At 44.9% G+C, this 20,119-nt stretch overlaps 1 pseudogene; it reads right to left on the bottom strand.

Moving 5' to 3' along the window:
• Positions 1-20,119, bottom strand: part of LOC124037392 — a 202,799-nt pseudogene that overhangs the window by 78,779 nt on the left and 103,901 nt on the right.

Below are 20,119 nucleotides of genomic sequence, written 5' to 3' on the forward strand. Positions count from 1 at the left end.
ACGAAGTGAAAATTAAAGTGAAATAAAGAGAAATACGCGCCACTCCAACAACGGTCAATGTGTTTTGAGTGCGCCATAAATTGGGGAAACGTGGGCATTGCAGGGAAAGGGAAAAAAATGAGGTTTTTACTATAATTTGGACAAGTTCGGTGGGCCGGATTAAAAAGCCTAACGGGCCGTATGTGGCCCGCGGGCTGTAGTTTGCCCATGTCTGGGCTAGTAAGTACCTGGTTAATTCAGGAACGTACAACCCATTCTGTGCTCACACCTTGGTGCCAAGTCAGTGCTACAGGAACAGAGCTATAAAGTCATCAAGTCTACACTTACATACCAGGTCAAATCCCCCCTAGAGCACTCACACAATCGTCTCACCTTTGTAGTAGAACAGGCAGTAGTCAGCCAACACAAACCACTTCCTCTTCCAAAGCCTCATCCCAGAGCTGTCCTGAAAAGAAAGGGAAAGAGAGTTTATTGGCCATTGCTTTTTATTTATTTATATTTTTACACTTTTTTAAACTCTCACAGGCAGATGGAAGACAAAACCCACTTCAAACAGCTCTGGTCAAAAGTAGTGCACAACATAGGGAATAGGGTGCTATATGGGAGGAAGACAGTGAGAACAGTCTACAAATAGACTTGAACAATACGATCCATACACCCAACTAAGGCTGCACGATATGGGCAAAAAAAAAATCCAATTGCAATTTTATGACCAAATATTGAGATATTAATCAAAACACTTGGGTGACTGGAATCATAAAAATAGTTATTGTTTGTAGCAATCTGTTGACTGCATTTTACCTAACAGAACAGCATGCAAACGTACAACCTTAGTGGCAAACAGAGAAGAGGAGGAACTGTACTGCTTGAGTGACAGGGGGCAGTGCTTGGTGTGTGTGGGAAGAAGCCATAAGAGAACAGAGGGAGAATCTCTTGCGATATGGATATAGTCAATATTGCAATTTCAATGTGAATTCAATTAATTGTGCAGCCCTATACAAAGATATCGGTTTATCCAATCTCTGTTGTCTTACAAACACCCATCAACTAATGAGCATATCTTATATTTCCCACTATCAGCCAATCAGTGTTGTCCTACAAACCAATATCAAACAAAGAGCTCTATCCTACATTTCCCAGTACCAAATAACCAGTGTTGCCCTACAAACATCAACCAATGAGCTCTATCCTATATCTTCCACTATCAGCCAATCAGTGCTGTCCTACGAACACCTATCAACCAATGAGCTCTATCCTGTGTGTCTATGTTTCTCAACAAATGTTTTGCACCACTTTGTGTCAACCAATTAGCTTTGTTACCTGTCTATCACCTTCACTGGCTTGATTACCTTGTGTATATGTCCCACTATCAGCCAATCAGAATTGTCCTTCAGACACCTATCAACCAATGAGTTCTATTCTGCTTGTGTCAAGCAACCTAACGCATGCCCATGTGATGTGTCCATGACCCCTGTTGCCATGGCAGCCTATGATAGACAGCAACAAGTAAGTGTGTGTGTATGTACGTGTGTACAAGAGTATCTGTGTACATGTGTGTGTTTCTCACCTGTTTGTAGAGCCATCCTCTCACCACCACTGGGACGTTGGGGTTCCTCTTGATGGACTGCTCTCGCTTCCCAAAATGTAGCACCCTCCCACTGGACCTGGAGCCCTATAGGACACACACATCCATAGTGGTTGGTTATCTCACCCTCCCACTGGACCTGGAGCACTATAGGACACACACATCCATAGTGGTTGGTTATCTCACCCTCCCACTGGACCTGGAGCCCTATAGGACACACACATTCATAGTGGTTGGTTATCTCACCCTCCCACTGGACCTGGAACCCTATAGGACACACACATCCATAGTGGTTGGTTATCTCACCCTCCCACTGGACCTGGAGCACTATAGGACACACACATCCAGTGGTTGGTTATCTCACCCTCCCACTGGACCTGGAGCCCTATAGGACACACACATCCATAGTGGTTGGTTATCTCACCCTCCCACTGGACCTGGAGCACTATAGGACACACACATCCATAGTGGTTGGTTATCTCACCCTCCCACTGGACCTGGAGCCCTATAGGACACACACATCCATAGTGGTTGGTTATCTCACCCTCCCACTGGACCTGGAGCCCTATAGGACACACACATCCATAGTGGTTGGTTATCTCACCCTCCCACTGGACCTGGAGCCCTATAGGACACACACATCCATAGTGGTTGGTTATCTCACCCTCCCACTGGACCTGGAGCCCTATAGGACACACACATCCATAGTGGTTGGTTATCTCACCCTCCCACTGGACCTGGGGCCCTATAGGACACACACATCCATAGTGGTTGGTTATCTCACCCTCCCACTGGACCTGGAACCCTATAGGACACACACATCCATAGTGGTTGGTTATCTCACCCTCCCACTGGACCTGGAGCCCTATAGGACACACACATCCATAGTGGTTGGTTAACAGTCTATAGGGGTAGTGATAATTAGCTGTATAACAGTCTATAGAGGTCGTGATAATTAGCTGTATAACAGTCTATAGGGGTAGTGATAATTAGCTGTATAACAGTCTATAGGGGTAGTGATAATTAGCTGTATAACAGTCTATAGGGGTCGTGATAATTAGCTGTGTAACAGTCTATAGGGGTAGTAATAATTAGCTGTGTAACAGTCTATAGGGGTAGTGATAATTAGCTGTATAACAGTCTATAGGGGTAGTGATAATTAACTGTATAACAGTCTATAGAGGTAGTGATAATTAGCTGTATAACAGTCTATAGGGGTAGTGATAATTAGCTGTATAACAGTCTATAGGGGTCGTGATAATTAGCTGTCTAACAGTCTAGGGGTAGTGATAATTAGCTGTATAACAGTCTATGATAATTAGCTGTATAACAGTCTATAGGGGTCGTGATAATTAGCTGTGTAACAGTCTATAGGGGTAGTGATAATTAGCTGTATAACAGTCTATAGGGGTCGTGATAATTAGCTGTGTAACAGTCTATAGGGGTAGTGATAATTAGCTGTGTAATTTGGGTGATTTTATTTGGTCCCCAAGTGTTCTTTCCTCTTCTTTTTGTCATTGTTGGACACAAAAGACCATACAAACACCAGCAAATCAGCTCCAAATGATTTTAATTTAAGTAAATATGTTCCCAAGTATTCCCACGAATAATAGAGACATGATTGTATACAAATGTAAGCAAGTTTTGAAATGATGTTTTAGTCAAATATTAGATATGTTTGGGCTTCTTGCAGTCAATTTGAAGTGTACAATTTATTTGCAATTATGTTCCTGCACTCCGACCATCCGCTAAAGAGAATAAATTGTCCAGTGGCTGAATCTAGATGATCCCTGGTCTACAGCAATAATGAACATAGTTACAGCTGGACATGTTAGATGTAGCTGTCAATAGGACAGCTGTTGATGGCTGACTGGAGACCCTCTCGGTATGTGTGTGTGTGTGTGTGTGAGATCCTGTCCACAGGTGAGGATCGATCTAACAGCCATTAGTGAGACACAGCTGCGGGGTAAGGGCCATGAACCAATCACACGCATGCACAGACACACCGCATCGCCTGGACACGGTAGACACTACCAACCAACAGACCCAACCTATTCATGGAGACAATACCTGCACGCAGGCCTGTACACACTCACATTCTCCTACACACAAGCTCACACACGCACCAGCCGTAAGTCATGCATACAGTACACACCAACACAGACAGACAGCAAGTCACAATTAAAGTTCCTACAATTAAGTCCGATACAGTCCAAAGTATTAATATGATGCGCTATTTTCTCCCTCGGTCCACCTGTATCATCTCTCTGTATCATCTCTCTGGGTCCGCCTGTATCATCTCTCTGTATCATCTCTTTCTGGGTCCACCTGTATCATCTCTCTCTGGGTCCACCTGTATCATCTCTCTCTGGGTCCACCTGTATCATCTCTCTGTATCATCTCTCTCTGGGTCCACCTGTATCATCTCTCTGTATCATCTCTCTGGGTCCACCTGTATCATCTATCTGTATCATCTCTCTGGGTCCACCTGTATCATCTATCTCTGGGTCCACCTGTATCATCTCTCTGTATCATCTCTCTGGGTCCGCCTGTATCATCTCTCTGTATCATCTCTTTCTGGGTCTGCCTGTATCATCTCTCTGTATCATCTCTCTCTGGGTCCACCTGTATCATCTCTCTCTGGGTCCACCTGTATCATCTCTCTCTGGGTCCACCTGTATCATCTCTCTGTATCATCTCTCTGGGTCCACCTGTATCATCTATCTGTATCATCTCTCTGGGTCCACCTGTATCATCTCTCTGTATCATCTCTCTGGGTCCACCTGTATCATCTCTCTGTATCATCTCTTTCTGGGTCCGCCTGTATCATCTCTCTCTCTGGGTCCACCTGTATCATCTCTCTCTGGGTCCACCTGTATCATCTCTCTGTATCATCTCTCTGGGTCCACCTGTATCATCTCTCTGGGTCCACCTGTATCATCTCTCTGTATCATCTCTCTGGGTCCATGTATCTCTCTGGGTCCACCTGTCCACCTGTATCATATCATCTCTCTGGGTCTATATCATCATCATCTCTCTGTATCTCTCTGGGTCCACCTGTATCATCTCTCTCTGGGTCCACCTGTATCATCTCTCTGTATCATCTCTCTGGGTCCACCTGTATCATCTCTCTGTATCATCATCTCTCTGGGTCCACTCTGGGTCCATATATCATCTCTCTCTGGGTCCACCCTAGGGGTCCAACTGTATCATCTTTCTGGGTCCAACTGTATCATCTCTCTGTATCATCTCTCTGGGTCCACCTGTATCATCTCTCTGTATCATCTCTCTGGGTCCACCTGTATCACATCTCTCTGGGTCCACCTGTATCATCTCTCTGTATCATCTCTCTCTGGGTCCACCTATATCATCTCTCTCTGGGTCCACCTGTATCATCTCTCTGTATCATCTCTCTGGGTCCACCTATATCATCTCTCTCTGGGTCCACCTGTATCATCTCTCTGGGTCCACCTGTATCATCTCTCTGTATCATCTCTCTGGGTCCACCTATATCATCTCTCTCTGGGTCCACCTGTATCATCTCTAGGGGTCCAACTGTATCATCTTTCTGGGTCCAACTGTATCATCTCTCTGGATCAACCTTTATTATCTCTCTGGGTCCACCTGTTTATGGGGTGGACTTGATTTACCTCTGTGGAGCCTACTGCCCAGTGCTGTAATGAAAGGCAACTAAAGGACTCTCAGACCATGAGAAACAAGATTCACTGGTCGGATGAAACCAAGATTGAACTCTTTGGCCTGTATGCCAGGGCGTCACATCTGGAAGAAACCTGGCACCATCACTACGGTGAAGCATGGTGGTGGCAGCACCATGCTGTGTGGATGATTTTCAATGGCAGGGACTGGGAGACTAGTCAGGATCGAGGGAAAGATGAACGGAGCAAAGTACAGAAAGATCCTTGATGAAAACCTGCTCCAGAGTGCTCGGGACCTCAGACTTGGGTCAAGGTTCACATTCCAACAGGACAACGACCCTAAGCACACAGCCAAGACAGTGCAGGAGTGGCTTCAAGACAAGTCCCTGAATGTCCGTCCGCGATGCAGTGCCTTAGACTGCATCGCCACTCTGGAGGCCGTAAGCAATTAAATGTAACAAAGTCAGATGTAATGATTGGCTATGAGGTCCCTGATGATCTTCTTGGCCTTCCTGTGACACCGGGTGCTGTAGATGTCCTGGAGGGCAGGCAGTGTGCCATGCTTTGGGAAGACAGCACCAACCTCATGGAAAGCCCTGCGGTTGCAGCTGCCGTACCAGTCGACTATAGAGCGCTGTTTTGCCTTCTTCACCATACTGTCTGTGTGGATGGATCCTCTCAGATTGTCAGTGATGTGTACGCTGAGGAACTTGAAGCTTTTCACCGTCACCGCAGCTTCGTCGATGTGGATGGGGGCGTGCTCCCTCGGTCTCCTGAAGTCCACGTTGAGGGAGAGGTTATTTTCCTGGCATCACTCCACCAGGGCCCTCAACTCCTCCCTGTAGGCTGTTTCGTCGTTGATGGTAATCAGGCCTACCACGGTTGTCTCGTCTGCAAACTTGATGATTGTGTTGGGAGGCGTGCGTGGGCACGCAGTCATGGGTGAACAGGGAGTATAGGAGGGGGCTGAGTACGTACCCTTGTTGGGGCCCGTGTTGAGGATCAGCATAGTGGAGGTGTTGTTGCCTACCTAACTAATCCCAACACTGCCTCGCACACACACACACACACCATCACTCCCATCATCTCTGTTCCAAATCGGAGTGGGGCGTTACAGCAAAGGAGTTTGGTGTAACTGGCGGGGCGTGGCGGCTGCGTGTGCTTTAGCGCCATTGTCGGTAGCTTAGGGACACTGGCACTACAGCTCTACAGCTGGTAGGAAGGAAAACAGTGGCTAATTAGAAAATGTAAATAACCGTGGCTGACCAAGCATGTTAGGTAGACACTACATGGCAGAAGCGCTGTCACAACAGAATCCCTTGTCTACGTGGTTTGTTGTCATTTATTTTCAGGACGAGTAAAATATGGATTACTATTAGTGTCGTCAAAAATGTTACGTGCTATACAGTACACAAGCTTCATGCTATACAGTACACAAGCTACGTGCTATACAGTACACAAGCTACATGCTATACAGTACACAAGCTTCATGCTATACAGTACACAAGCTTCATGCTATACAGTACACAAGCTTCATGCTATACAGTACACAAGCTTCATGCTATACAGTACACAAGCTTCATGCTATACAGTACACAAGCTATACAGTCATGCTATACAGTACACAAGCTACATGCTATACAGTACACAAGCTTCATGCTATACAGTACACAAGCTTCATGCTATACAGTACACAAGCTACGTGCTATACAGTACACAAGCTTCATGCTATACAGTACACAAGCTTCATGCTATACAGTACACAAGCTTCATGCTATACAGTACACAAGCTACGTGCTATACAGTACACAAGCTACATGCTATACAGTACACAAGCTTCATGCTATACAGTACACAAGCTACGTGCTATACAGTACACAAGCTACGTGCTATACAGTACACAAGCTTCATGCTATACAGTACACAAGCTATGTGCTATACAGTACACAAGCTTCATGCTATACAGTACACAAGCTACGTGCTATACAGTACACAAGCTTCATGCTATACAGTACACAAGCTACGTGCTATACAGTACACAAGCTTCATGCTATACAGTACACAAGCTACATGCTATACAGTACACAAGCTTCATGCTATACAGTACACAAGCTACATGCTATACAGTAAACATGCTCTTGATTCGATCATCCAGTTTCAGTATGTATTTGTCTGCTATTTACTATGTTGTGACAATACTTTGAAGAGTTTGACATGCTATCGACTCATGCGTCAGTAAACTGACACAGATGTTTAGTGCTGATGTTCGTCAGTAAAGCAAAGGACACGGTTTGATCTCTTATGGGCGCAGGGAGGGAGGGAGGGAATGGGTAGGATCACCTGCCCTGCGTCCCCAAATGGCACCCTATTCCCTACACAATGGGCTCTGGTCAAAAGTAGTGCCCTATAAAGGGAATAGGGTGCCATTTAGGACACATCCCTGGGTTTACAGTGGTGAAAGGCTGTGGTGTCCCATGGTTACTGATCAGTTACAGTGAGATGGAGTCCCTATCGTCCGACGGTGTGTCATCTTCAATCATTGTCGGGCCACCTGTTGATGGGGCGGACATGATTTACCTCTTTGGAGCTGTGCATGTCTCTGTGTGTGTGCGTGTGAGTGAGTGAGTGAGTGAGTGAGTGAGTGAGTGAGTGAGTGAGTGAGTGAGTGAGTGAGAAAGGAGCACTGTGTGAGTGTGTGTGCTCTCCTGTTCTCTGCTAAAGAGAGGGAGATATGGAGAGAAGGAAAGAGAGAGTGAGGAATGGAAGAGAGCTCATATCATGCTGATGATACTGCCGTTTCAATAGCACCTGGCTTTACAGTTCCTTATAAGGAAATCAGGCAATTTAAATACATTCTTTAGGCCCAAATCTATGGATTTCACAACCGGGAATACAGATATGCATGTTTTGGTCACAGATACATAAATAAAGGGCCGAGGATCAGAAAACTAGTCCGTATCTGGTTTGACCACCATTTGCCTTGTGCAGGGCGACACATCTCCTTCACATAGAGTTGATCGGGATGTTGATTGTGGCCTGTGGAATGTTGTCCAACTCCATTGCTGTGCAAAGTTGCTGGATATTGGTGGGAACTGAAAAACACTGTCGTACACGTTGATCCTGGAGAGTATGCAGGCCAGAAGAACTGGAAGAACTGGGACATTTTCAGCTTCCAGGAAATATTTACAGATCCTTGCGACACGGGGCTGTGCATTATAATGCTGAAACATGAGGTGATGGCAGTGGATGAGTGGCCCGACAATGGTCCTCAGCATCTCGTCAAGGTATCTCTGTGCATTCAAATTGCCATAGATAAAATGCAATTGTGTTCGTTGTCCGTAGCTTATGCCCTGCCCATACCATAACACCACCGCCACCATGGGGCACTCTGTTCACAACGTTAACATCAGCAAACCGCTCACCCACATGATGCCATACACGCTGTCTGTCATCTGCCCGGTACAGTTGAAACTGGGATTAATCTGTGAAGAGCGCACTTCTTCAGCATGCCAGGGGTCATCGAAGGTGAGCATTTGCCCACTGAAGTTGGTTACGACACGGAACTGCAGTCAGGTCAAGACCCTGGTGAGGATGACGAGCACGCAGATGAGTTTCCCTGAGATGGTTTCTGACAGTTTGTGCAGAAATTAGGTTGTGCAAACCCATAGTTTCATCAGTTGGGTGGCTGGTCTCAGATGATCCTGCAGGTTAAGAAGCCGGATGTGTAGTCCTGGGCTGGCCGGTTGGATGAACTGCCAAATTCTATAAAACGACGGAGTGTGTGTGTCTTCTCTTTCAGAAGAGAAATTAAAATTACATTCTCTGGCAACAGATCTGGTGGACATTCCTGCAGTCAGCATGCCAATTGCACGCTCCCTCAAAACTTGAGACATCAGTGGCATTGTGTTGTGTGACAAAACTGCGCATTTTATTGTCAACAGCACAAGGTGCACCTGTGTAATGATCATGCTGCTTAATCAGCTTCTTGATATGCCACACCTGTCAGGTGGCTGGGTTATCTTGGCAAAGGAGAATTGTTCACTGACAGGGATGTAAACAGATTTGTGCACATCATTTCAGAGAAATTAGCTTTTTGTGCATATGGAACATTTCTGGGATCTTTTATTTCAGCTCATGAAACATGGGACCAACACTTTACATGTTGCGTTTATATTTTTGTTCAATGTAGTTTTCACCCAGCACAGAAAGTGAAACAGATAGGAGTGCAGGTAGCCTTGTGGTTAATAATGTTGGGCCAGTAACTGAAAGGTCGCTGGTTCGAATCCCTAAGCCGACTAGGAAAATTCTAATCGATGTGTCCCTGATCAAGGCACAACCTAAATAGCTCTGGATAAGATGTCAAATGTTCTTCAAGATAATGCAATTCACAACATGTCAGATTACAGAGGGCCGGGAGAAAATAAATGGATAAAGTTTTGGGACTGACCTTTGACCCCGAAGCGGTGTCCACAGTGGAAGCCTCGCTGATGGTGCTGGAAAGCCTCAAGTCGGCCTGCTGGGGGTTGGACATACGGCCACCTGGCCTGGTGAGAAAAGAGACAGAAAGCAGCACAGGGTCACACAGAGCAGACATGGCCGTATGTGTACGCAGAGTGTCACTGAGAGGATGCAACTCTACACACGGCTCCGTAGACCACACCCTGCTGTTTGGAGATCAGCCCCTTTGTCTGGAATTACAAAGGGGGAATCTCTCTTTCAAGCCTCAGGGATGTATTAATGCTCTGGGATCATCACACGTACTCTGAGACCCTTTGTGAATATAGGCGCAGGTTAGCAGTGGATAATATGACCCATAACAAGCATGTGTATGACACAATCCTTACATTCCATATCATAACACATACAGGCAAGCCTTGTATCATTATTGCTATGGTGTTATATGTTTCATATTGGTTTCAAAATACTTGAGTGCAAGGATTGGGGCATACACGCATATATATATATACACACACACACACACACACACACACACACACACACACACACACACACACACACACACACACACACACACACACACACACACACACACACACACACACACACACACACACACACACACACACACACACACACACACACACACACCCTTCTGAAAGTAATCACACCCCTAGACTTTTTGTTGTGTTAGAAAGTGGGATTAAAATGGATTTAAGTCTTTTTTTTGTCAACGATCTACACAAAATACTATAATGACAAAGTGACAGAAAAATTAGATGTGCATACAAAAAATATAACAAATAAAACACTAACATATCTTGATTAGATAGGTGCTCAAACCCTTGAATCAATACATTAGAATCACCTTTGGCAGCGACTACAGCTGTGAGTCTAAGCGCTTTCCACACCTGGATTGTGCAACATTTGCCCATTATTCTTCAAGCTCTGTCAAATGTGTTGTTGATCATTGCTAGACAACCATTTTCAGGTCTTGCCATAGATTTTCAAGCACATTTAAGTCAAAACTGTTACTTGAACATTCCTTGACTTCTTTGTAAGCAACTCCACTGTAGATTTGGTCTTGTGTTTTGGGTTATTGTCCTGCTGAAAGGTGAATTCATCGTGTCTGTTGGAAAGCAGACTGAACCAGGTTTAATTCTAGGATTTTGCCTCTGCTTAGCTCTATTCAGTTCCCAGTCCTTAATGATTACAAGCATACCCATAACATGATGCAACCACCACGATCCTTGAAAAAAGTCAACGGTACTCAGTGATGTGTTTTATTGGATTGGCCCCAAACATAACACTTTTTTTAACATATTTATTTTTCAGTATTGCTTTAGTGTCTTGTTGCAAACAGGATGCATGTTTTGGAATATTTTTATTCTGTACAGGCTTCCTTCTTTTCACTCTGTCAATTAGGTTAGTAATGTAGAGTAACGACAATGTTGTTGATCCATCCTCTGTTTTCTCTTATCACAGCATTTAAAAACTCTAACTGTTTTAAAGTCACCATTGGCCTAATGGTGAAATCCCTGAGAGGTTTACTTCCTCTCTGTCAACTGAGTTAGGAAGGACGCCTGTAACTTTGTAGTGACTGGGTGTATTGATACGCCACCCAAAGTGTAATTAATAACTTCACCATGCTCAAAGGAATATTCAATGTCTGCTTTTTTTTTTACCCATCTACCAATGGGTGCCCTTCTTTGCGGGGCATTGGAAAACCTCCCTGGTCTTTGTGGTTTAATCTGTGTTTGAAATTCACTGCGACTAAGGGACCATACAGATAATTGTATGTGTGGGGTACAGGGATAAGGTAAGTAGTCATTAAAAAAACATGATACATAGACTTGTTAAGCAAATCTTTACTACTGAACTTATTAGTCTTGCCATAACAACAGGGTTGAATACTTATTGACACAAGACAATTCAGCTTTTTATTTGCAATTCATTTGTAAAAAATTCTAAAAACATGATTTGACTTTGACATTGTAGGTTATTGTGTGTAGGCCAGTGATGCAACATCAATTTAATCTATTTTAAATGTAGGCTGTAATACAAAAAAATGTGGAAAAAGTCAAGGGGTGTGAATACTTTCTAAAGGTATTGTATCATAAAAAATTGAACAATTAAGTGTTTTTTTCCCCTCATCAATCTACACACAATAACCCAAAATGACAATGTGAAAACAGCCTTTTAGATCCTTTTGCAAATTTATCAAAAATAAAAAACAAAAATACATTAATTACATAAGTATTCAGACCCTTTGCTATGAGACTCGAAATTGAGTTCAGGTGCATCCTGTTTCCATTGAGCATCCTTGAGATGTTTCTACAACTTGGAGTCCACCTGTGGTAAATTCTATTGATTGGACATGCTTTGGAAAGGCACTCACCTGTCTATATAAAGGTCCTACGGTTGACAGTGCATGTCAGAGCAAAAACCAAGCCATGAGGTTGAAGGAATTGTCCATAGAGTTCAGAGACAGGATTGTTTCGAGGCCCAGATCTGGGGAATGGTACCAGAAAATGTCTGCAGCATTGAAGGTTCCTAAGAACACAGTGGCCTCGATCATCCTTCATTGGAAGAAGTTTGGAACCAGGGAGGTGACCAAGAACCCGATGGTCACTCTGACAAAGCTCCAGAGTTCCTCTGTGGAGATGGGGGAACCTTTCAGAAGGACAACCATCTCTGCAGCACTCCACCAATCAGGCTTTTATGGTTAAGTGGCAAGATGGAAGCCACTCCTCAGTAACAGGCATACGACAGCCAACTTGGATTTTGCTAAAAGGCACCTAAAGGACTCTCAGACCATGAGAAACAAGATCCTCTGGTCTGATGAAACCAAGATTGAACTCTTTGGCCTTAATGCCAAATGTCACGTCTGGAGGAAACCTAAGGGTCGGCAGGTATCCTAGGGTTAGAGCGTTGGACTAAATAAGAATTCATTCTTAACTGACTTGCCTAGTTAAATAAAGGTAAAATAAAAAAGCATGGTTGTGGCAGCATCATGCTGTGGGGATGTTTTCAGGGACTGGGAGACTAGTCAGGGTCGCGGGAAAGATTAACTGAGCAAAGTACAGAGAGATCCTTGATGAAAACCTGCTCCAGAGCGCTCAGGACCTCAGACTGGGGCCAAGGTTCACCTTCCAACAGGACAACGAGCCTAAGCACACAGTCAAAACAATGCAGGAGTGGCTTCATAAAAGTCTTTGAATGTCCTTGAGTGGCCCAACCAGAGCCCGGACTTGAACCTGATCTAACATCTCTGGAGAGACCTGAAAATAGCTGCGCAGCGACACTCCCCATCTAACCTGACAGAGCTCGAGAAGATCTGCAGAGAAGAAGGGGAGAAACTCCTCAAATACAGGTGTTCAAGCTTGTAGCTTCATATCCAAGAAGACTTGAGGCTGTAATCGCTGCCAAATGTGCTTCAACAAAGTAATGAGTAAAGGGTCTGAAAACTTATGTAAATGTGATATTTTAGTTAATTTTTTTTATAAGTTTGCAAAAATGTCTAAAAACCTGTTGTTGCTTTATCATTATGGGGTATTGTGTGTAGATTGAGGGGGAACAATTTAATCCATTTAAGAATAGCAAAATGTAGAAAAAGTTCAGGGGTGTGAATACTTTCCGAATGTACTATATATATGCAAGTGTTTGTCACAACAGAACAGTCAGAGCATGGAGTTCCCTTGTCAGAGTCAACCTATAGACAGGTCCTCTGATGGGGTCCTCTCTGATGAGTCGGCACTTCAGATCTCTCTTGATGTCTGATTATTGTATGGTGTGTGTGAACTAGATTTGTAGTATTTGATGAATTGCACTGCCTGCCCCATGGGTAGCCTCAGTGTTGGGAGGGGAAATCTATTCATTTTGCTTCAATCAAACTTCCCCTCCTGTCTGCACAGTGTTCCGTGTGGACCTTCTATATATGCATATTTTCGTTTGAGAGGACCTAGCGGACGGCTGAGAGAGTGGAAGATGTAAATTTGGTGTAAGGGGAGAAGATCCCCGTCAAAGAAGATCCCCGTCAGAGAGTATATTATATGAACAGACATGTACTGTACACACAGACACTGAGGTTTCTCTCTCACAGGATATGTGTTGGGCAAACTCATCTGTCAGGAGGTGATGGGGGATTGTGGGAGGCTAGCGAACTAGGCCATCACTTGAAAGAAATAATCATCACTTCTCCCACAATGCACTACCCACTGTGCCCCTCTCTCACAGTAGGAGTGCTGATCTAGGATATGTTCATACAATCTTATCCATTAGGATCAGCACTCCTAGTCTGACAATCTGGTCTACCCTCCCTACTATTAAAGCTTAGCCTTAGATGAACTCGAAGTGAAACCTTTGAAGCTACTAAACTAGAGAACAAACATGAAAAACTAGACGCTCAAACAATACAAATAGACAGAAATGGGGGGGAAACTGAAATCTAATAGAATGAGAATACGACTACATTATCCGATGCAAAACAGAAATTCATGAAGCACTGAAACTAAACCTATAAACGTACAAGGAGATCCACGTAACATTTGTTTTTTATAAGCACTAGGAACAAACAGCGAAAACTTTACATCTGCACTCACGCATAATTCCTCAGCGCTTCGCTGTACAGAACTCTGGCAATGCATCTCTGACTCGGACAATTACTCCATCATTGTGAGAGTGGAAGAAAACACTTTCAAGGACTGGCACTTGTGAAGGGCAGACTGCCAGGCAATTAAGGCTGTGACAGCCAGAAGTCAGGCTTTTCAGCCCATTGGACATTATTATCGCTCTGGGTCTTCTGAGAGCTGCCACTCTGGAATAAAGGCCTTAAAGGGATAGTTCACTTTTCTACTTCGTTTCCCCTCCACAACTTCGAGCTTATTTTCAACTTCCATAAGGTGTCTTCATTTCCTCCAATCCTTTTTAAAAACATTTTTATTTGTTAGCTTTTTATTCAGCAATGCCCAGAATCTCCTGGCTAACATTTTTGGAGAACGTAGCAATTGTTGTATGGTGTAGTGTAGAATAGTGTAGTTTAGTGTGGTGTGTAGTGTGGTGTAGTGTAATTGTATACTGGTGTCGTGTGGTGTAGTGTGGTGTGCTGTGTAGTGTAGTTTACTTTAGTGTCGTGTAGTGCCTCCAAACAGTGGCCATTTTCTTCCCTTTTCCGGTGTGTTTGGGGACGTGACGTTAGGCCTAGATACTGTACTGTACATAGAGTAGTCTAGAAGGTTAGACCTAGATACTGTACATAGAATAGTCTAGAAGGTAAGACCTAGATACTGTACATAGAGTAGTTTATTAAAAGGTATAGAAGGAACACGGACAATGCTTCAGAATGCAGCTTTGGTTCTAGAATATTACAATAACATAACATAATTGTCACTCATGACCCCATTCCTGATCTTTTCAGGGGAGTAAGTGCATGTATAAATACTCAGGAGGGGACCTTGTGGAGGTGGAAACATGCTCTTTGCACTCCCACCCCATTCCCCGTCTGTCTGTGGCCCAGGTGCTTAAAATCCATCCTGCCGCTGCAATGGCGATAATCAACAAAGGCATTGCCCTGCCGGCGGGTCAGTGATCCCTCAGGTGAGCAAGTCATCACATTGCTAACGTAGCTCTGCCTGTGTTCACCAGATACCACAGCAATGAGGAGACCGCCCGAAACAAAGACGGTTCTGCCGAGTTGTTCTGAGGAGTTATTTCAGGAAAGAGAGGAGAGCTCCACTCAATCACTTAGTTATAGTCCCTAGTTATTTACAGATGATCTAATTCTTTTGTAGCTTTGTCAACTATGTGTGTGTTTTCTATACCTGTTCGCATCACTCACTGTATGCTTTACAGACGCTCCCCAACCAATGAGGAGGGAGAGAGAAAGAGAGAGGTTAAGAATCAGTGTGGGAGAAAGACAGACTGACAGACGGACAGACGGACAGGACAGAACAGAGAGAGAGCCAAAGAGAGCAATAATAGATAGATTGCAAGAGAAGAGAAAAACAGCAGAGAGAAAAGAAGAGAAGTTGCAGATAGACAAACACAGACCAGACAGCAACGCTAGAATAATTCCAGCCTGCTATAAAAATAAGAGGCGGTAACGTGCAGCCTCGATGAGGTGTAGAGCCCGGACACTATAGCCACTCCTGGGACTGAGAGGCCAAGCCATGTAGGCCAGTAGGCGCCAGTCTCCCCAGGGGGCTCCCGTAGGAGCCAGTCTCCCCAGGGGGCCCCCGTAGGAGCCAGTCTCCCCAGGGGCTCCCGTAGGAGCCAGTCTCCCCAGGGGGCTCCCGTAGGAGCCAGTCTCCCCAGGGGGCTCCCGTAGGAGCCAGTCTCCCCAGGGGGCTCCCGTAGGCGCCAGTCTCCCCAGGGGGCTCCCGTAGGCGCCAGTCTCCCCAGGGGGCTCCCGTAGGCGCCAGTCTCCCCAGGGGGCTCCCGTAGGCGCCAGTCTCCCCAGGGGGCTCCCCCAGGGGGGGCGCCAGTCTCCCCAGGGGGCTCCCGTAGGCGCCAGTCTCCCCAGGGGGCTCCCGTAGGCGCCAGTCTCCCCAGGGGGCTCCCGTAGGCGCCAGTCTCCCCAGGGGGCTCCCGTAGGCACCAGTCTCCCCAGGGGGCTCCCGTAGGTGCCAGTCTCGCCAGGACAATAATAAAGTCTTTAGATGAGGTTTCAACTCAGCTTTAATGGTTATCTGCTAGGTGATGATGTTTTTATCAAAAGCTGTGCTGGAACTAGGATATGTGATCTATAGAATATGCCAGGGGTATCCCAATCAGAACCTGGAGGTCCAGATCACTTAATGGTTTGCTGTTCTACCTGTTCATTTTATTGAATATTTAACTTTTATTTTATATTTAACTAGGCAAGTCAGTTAAGAACACATTCTTATTTACAATCACGGCCTAGGAATATTGGGTTAACTGCCTTGTTCAGGGGCAGAACGACATATTTTTACCTTATCAGTTGGGGATTTGATCTGAAAACATTTTGGCTACAGGTCCAACTCTCTAACCACTAGGCTACCTGCCGCCCCTAATTAATAGCACCCACCAGGTGTCCCAGGTCAAGAGCAGTCCCTGATTAGAGGGGACCAATGAAAATCAGCAGTGGAACTGGCTTCGAGGTCCAGATTTGAATTTGTCTTATGTAATGATGTAATTTGCAGTTCATCAGGAGTCGACTCATATTTAAATAAGCCTAGAATGTTGTGGGTCTGTGCAATCATCTTATAGGTCGTCATGACAACACATTTCAACATGACTAGCCCTAGTATAGATCTTGCCTGTTCACAGAGCAACACTTATGATCTATGTGGGTGTTTTACTTCCTTTAGTTGACTGCACTGATTGTAAATGGCTCTGAATAACAATAACTTGGAGCAACACCAAACGACAGTACTGTTAGGTTACATTGTATCCCACAATTGCCTTCTGAGGCACCAAAGCACAGTTTCCAATACTAGCCAGCAGCATACCACACTGCATCCCACTGGCTTGGCTCTGAAACTAAGTGGTGCTGCTAGAAGTGGTGCTGCTAGAAGTGGTGCTGCTAGAAGTGGTGCTGCTAGAAGTGGTGTTGAAGGGCCAGTAGGAGACACTCTTTCCTTTGGTCTAAAACAATATCCCAATGCTGCAGAGCAGTGATCGGTGACATTTCCCTGTGTATGATGCTGTCTTTCAGATGGGATGTTAAACAGGTGTCCTGACTTCTCTGTGGTCACTAAAGATCCCATGGTAAGAGTAGGAGTGTTAACCCTGGTGTCCTGGCTAAATTCCCAACCTGACCACCTAATCATCCCCAGCTTCTAATTGGCTCATCCATCTCCCCTGTAACTATTCCCCAGGTTGTTGCTGTGAATGAGAATGTGTTCTCAGTCAACTTACCTGGTCAAATAAAGGGAAAAATACAAAATCCCCAAAACATTTTGAAGGCTGCAGCTGCATTGAGACATTACATAATTATTGTGGGCAAACTTGCTGCACCAGCTGTTTGAGAGACGTTATTTAAAAGAAACTCCACGTTAGGTATACCACACACACCCCCTCTCTGGCCTGTTCCTCTGTATGCGGTAGTAGAGGTTGTGCAGATTGAGCAGCTGAGTGGCTCCACAAAGCTGTTAATGAGACGGATCCATCAGAACATGAGGAGAATGTGCCCTCCTGTTCTCTGCCAGACACAGGAGGAGAACGAGAGAGGGGGATCGAGAGAGTATCAGAGAGAGATTGTGGAGAGAGGTTGAGAGCTGAGCGCTAAGTTGGTGAGTCTCTGGGATCTCTTTTAAAACTGTATGCTGCTGTTGTCAGCTCCACAGCCATTTAGCTTTTTGTTTTTGGAAGGCAGTACACATGCAATGAGATATTTAATAGATAAGAAAGTTCTGTATGAACTCATACTTGTCACAGTAGTTTTACGTTGAGGTGGAACGACCCTTTGAGCTCAACCTTTAATATCTTTGTCATCTTGTGCGAAAGCGTTGGACCCTGACACAGGGCTGCGAAACTGGCGCTTTGTTCTAAAGGTGGTCGAAAATCACTCATCTCTGGTCCCCATGTAAGGTTAGGGCACAGGAAGTGACACTCCAAAAGACTTCTGGCAAGGTACTACCAAATACAAGGTTCTACAAACTACAAGGTTCCACTTGTTCTGAGAACTTAGTCCATTTCTCCAGAATATCCTTCTGCTGAGGGCAGAACCATGAAAAGAGATGAATGAATAAGGCAAAAAGAGAGCGAAGAGAGAAATGAGAGCAAGAGATAAATAGAGGTGACATTTCACAGTCTTGACAGTGAGGTCACTGTGTCGAGCAGGTTAGGTGGTAAATCCGAGTTGTACTGACACTCTGCCATCATTTTGGATCAAATAGTCAGGGTTAGGATGGCCTGATAGAGGCCAGCTAAGGAGATTTGAGCAGGAACATTGCTAACAATGGAGGTACAGCCTCCCACCTTGATGATCCATAGAGAGACAAATAACATCCTATTTGGGTTAACGTATCGCTCTGTTCCATAATCTCAACAGCATGGGCATTGCCCTCAACTTCACACCCAATATGAAGTAAAGGTAGCCTAGTGGTTAGAGTGTTGGGCCAGTAACCGAAAGGTTGCTGGATCAAATCCCAGAGCTGACAAGATAAAAATATGTAATTCTGCCCCTGAGCAAGGCAGTTAACCCACTGGTCCCTGAAGACGTGGATGTTGATTAAGGCAACCCCCTGCACCTCTCTGATTCAGAGGGGTTGGGTTAAATGCAGAAGACGCATTCAGCTGTACAACTGACTAGGTATCCCCCTTTCCCTTATACTCCAAATTTCAGCTTCCCCAACAGTACTGGCTTTAACCGCTATTCCATTACTCCAAATAACATCTACTGATCTAGCCAACGTTCCCACATTTCAGCTTCCCCAACAGTATTGGCTTTAACCGCTATTCCATTACTCCAAATAACATCTACTGATCTAGCCAACGTTCCCACATTTCAGCTTCCCCAACAGTACTGGCTTTAACCGCTATTCCATTACTCCAATTAACATCTACTGATCTAGCCAACATTCCCACATTTCAGCTTCCCCAACAGTACTGGCTTTAACCGCTATTCCATTACTCCAAATAACATCTACTGATCTAGCCAACGTTCCCACATTTCAGCTTCCCCAACAGTATTGGCTTTAACCGCTATTCCATTACTCCAAATAACATCTACTGATCTAGCCAACGTTCCCACATTTCAGCTTCCCCAACAGTACTGGCTTTAACCGCTATTCCATTACTCCAAATAACATCTACTGATCTAGCCAACGTTCCCACATTTCAGCTTCCACAACAGTACTGGCTTTGACCGCTATTCCATTACTCCAAAGCTGACTGTTTCACTGATTCATATACCTCGACATATCTGGCCATCGCCACAATTTCTAAGGCTCCTATCTACGGTCTCAAATAATATACATAGTTGGATTAACTTTGAAGATTGATATCTGTCTGAGACGCTGTATGAATACAAATGAATATAGATGCTTAAGCTCGGCACAGTGTTTGAGGTTTACACACTCATGGTCCCAAATAGATATGTTGAAAATCCTGAGAGACCACAGGTCTGTTTCTGACCATTACCAACTAGCATACCAGCGACATTCTGAGAACCAAAACTTTTCATTGCATAAAGGACAGATAAGAGGAGATGAGTCACTCACTGTTCTTGGAGGATAAAATCCACGTTCTCCCGAGACACCTGTCCCGTCACGGGGTGCCGGAACGACGTGGTCCTCTGGTTATGGCTGTGACAGGACCAGAGAATAAGAGAAGGAAGTGGGGGGTGGAGGGTGGAGGAGAGGTGGGGGATGAAACAGAGTGGAACAAAATTAGCATCCCTGGCTGTCGAATCAGTCTGTGGTCATCGCGCTGGATTGTCACCCCCTTCCAACTCACA

Source organism: Oncorhynchus gorbuscha, linkage group LG06, assembly GCF_021184085.1.
Source record: "Oncorhynchus gorbuscha isolate QuinsamMale2020 ecotype Even-year linkage group LG06, OgorEven_v1.0, whole genome shotgun sequence".
Lineage (NCBI taxonomy): Eukaryota > Metazoa > Chordata > Actinopteri > Salmoniformes > Salmonidae > Oncorhynchus > Oncorhynchus gorbuscha.